A 3384-nucleotide genomic window follows, 5' to 3' on the forward strand; every position below is an offset into this window, starting at 1 on the left:
TGCATGCATAGTTGGAGAAGAACCATCTGTTCTCACCAACGAAGAAGAAATCCTAGGCCCTACCATGCAAACAATAAAACCCCCAATCCAAAATTGACTGCAGAAGATCTCCAAGAACATTGACGCAAATTATGTCCAGTAGCTAACAATCCAAACATAACAGAAAAATAGTAAAGATCAAACACCAAGAACAGGCTAGGGGAAAAACCCTAGCCCAGTCGGCAGCCAACGCTTCTCAGAGACTCCATCGCACCCCGCCCATAAAACCTCTTGACAATAATTTTCAAACAATGCATGAATCAAATTATATTTTCTTATTGCAAATCAGGATTATTCTATATATTTCATTATATAAATTTCAACAATGTGGTAGACACAATGTAGAAAGATATTCTAATATAATTTCCACAAAGGAGTTCTCAAACCCTACATCAATCTAACAACTAAAATTTTGGATAATCTGGTGAATACATGTAATCCAAATACTCTTAAGCTTTCAACAATTCTTTAACTTCAATTACTAAACTGCTCTCCCAAACCTATGTCAAAAAATGAACTACAAACCCTCTAATAAAGAGTCATAACCCTAACTAATATTTTTATTCCTTGATTTTCTAAAAGCCATTTGCTTTATTGTAATATAAATATTTTAATTATTTAATTCGTTCATGCAAATTTAAAGCTATTTTTAATTAAAATATTCTTTTTATTTTCTTTTCTCTAAAAATTATTTATGCAAAGTATTTTAAAAGCCTAATTTATTAATTTAATTAATAATAATAATTAAAGCTCATTATTTAAAATGCAACTCTCTTTTTTTTTTTTATAGGTAATCACTTGAAGCCTAGACCATTTATTATCATTTTATTATTATCAATAGATTAATAATTATTATTTGAGAATTTCGAGTAGATTCGAACTCAAGGCCTCCTCGATAAGAGGCTCGTAATTTATAGATGTGTTGTAGGATCTTGCCTTAATTTTAATTACTATTAATTGAATAATTATTATAAATTAATATTTACTCTTTAATATTTTAATTCTCTTTTTACTCGACTTTTTAATTTAGATTTTTAGATTAAAGCACACACTTAATTTTCAATTAATTAAATATCATCATATTTTAATAATTTCATTTCTAAATCAAATAATATTTAATAATTTGAACATCATAAGATTAACCCAAGAAAAACTAAACATAGCCAAATTCACATAAAAGCAACATAAGAAAAACTGACCAAAGTCAAAATCAAACAATAGAGGCAAAGAAAAACTCATAGATTTCAAAAAGGGTAGGTAGTCAGATACATGTCCTCCTTCTCAAGACAAGTAATTAGGATTTAGCTAGGATTTGACCTCAACATTATCTCCTCATTTATACCACTGAGTTATTGTGATAGGACAAGCTCATCCTCATGGCAATTCAGGGAAGTTGATATCTGATACATCGTATAAATCCCAACTCACATGTGACTATGGCTCCCTCCGTCAACTACATCAGTCACATTAGACATAAATATAAAATAGACACTCACACCATACACAAGCAATTATGGGGTAAGTATAATCAATAAATCATGAGTATAAGTAGTATTATATTCTAATATAAACAACTAATCATCATCATTTGAAGGCATTTCATATGACATCATTATGGAAGCAATTACATTTACTAAGAGTAATTTATGAAGGTAATCATAATCATCAAATATACACATGAAATTATCACCATTGTAAGTAAATAACCATTTCTATCTAGGATAATCAATTACCCTATATATCAAATTATCATATTTTAAATATCAGCTAAGGGCTAACATGTTGATAGAAGAATCAAATAGAACTTTAACAACAAAGTCTACAATAATAGTAACGGGCAGGGGGGTGGTATTACATCCTCCCCCTCTTAAAATAGGCTTCTCCTAGAAGTCAACTATCACTACTAAGATACTCAAAGTCAAAAGTAATATCCACAGTATCATTCAAAAGGGTCGAATAGTAATTAATACAATCCAACTTACTAAGTATACACATCCAACCACTAAGAGAAATATGATCATGGTTAAGCATACATTGAAAACCACATTGATCAAACATTCTTCATTTAAAAATTTATTAAATAGGCTTTGATTCACATTCACTGCTCATCATAAAAGACATACAAAATTTAATGTTACATTTGAATAATAAGTTGAGAATCTCATGCAATCCTAGTTAATACAACATTCACCCAACCCTAATTAATGTGGCACTAATGCAACCTAGCTGATCCAAATGGCTTTCTTTTCTAATTGGAGTCAAAGTGAAATCTCACAATATCCTCCTTTATATGCACTATCAGAGATTCATAATGAACATGATAGAAATAATACATGTCACATAACAGAGCAAACAATACCAAACACTTAGATAGTCATCGTAGAATTCAGAATGAAAACCCAAGTGGGTGAATATCAAGTTCAACGGTAAATAAAAAGAACATTGTAGTGATTTTCAATAGTAAATCAAATGTGACCAGTGTAAAAGAGAGTGAGGTGACTAATTCAAGCATAAGAAAGTTCAAAAATTCAATGCTATCCCATTCTCAAAATTAACAAATCATAACTACCTAAAAATAAAATTACACAAGAACATGTTCCACATAACAAGGTGACTAGTGGTAGCCACACTCTAGGGCATAACTACTCTACAACATCTAGGGGTCTAGTATACTAGATGCGTTATAGAATGCACTTAAGGAAAATGAAAAAACAAATCATTTATGATTTTTACAATTATGTTAATGCCATTTCATGCAATTATGAGTCTTTCTTACTAGGAATCATTCCATGCATTTATTATAATGCTTGAGTTTTTTAATACAAGGAAATTTACAAGATGCATCTAAAATAATGTTTCTAACTCTATTTTATAAAATGAAACTAGTATTAATATGTCAAATGATTCTCATATGAAAGTAATACATAATCCAATTGGGGACTGAAGTCCTTGATCCAATTGACCTACTAGGATAAGGCGCACACGCAACACTATAAATGCATAACTCATAATAAGTAATGTAGTATTTCAATTGTGTATGATGCTTTTGACATAAATGAAAATACTATGAATTTTATTTCACAATTAACTATATCTTTTCATATTTTATTACTATACCCACACAAAAAGAGTATGTAATACACAATAAAATCTAATCAATATGCACGAGTCCAAGCATCAACTAGAAATCAATGTTATGTAACCAAGTGCATAAGCAACAAGGTGAATCATTCTAAACTAATAAAAAAGAACTCCAAATAACCTATAAAATAACAAAGATAAATTGTACAATCAGAAAATAAGAGTTTGAACATTCAAGTGTTATGAATGCAAGTTTTTTTTAAA

Source organism: Cupressus sempervirens, chromosome 2 (genome assembly GCF_028749045.1).
Source record: "Cupressus sempervirens isolate cs-2001-9-10 chromosome 2, ASM2874904v1, whole genome shotgun sequence".
Lineage (NCBI taxonomy): Eukaryota > Viridiplantae > Streptophyta > Pinopsida > Cupressales > Cupressaceae > Cupressus > Cupressus sempervirens.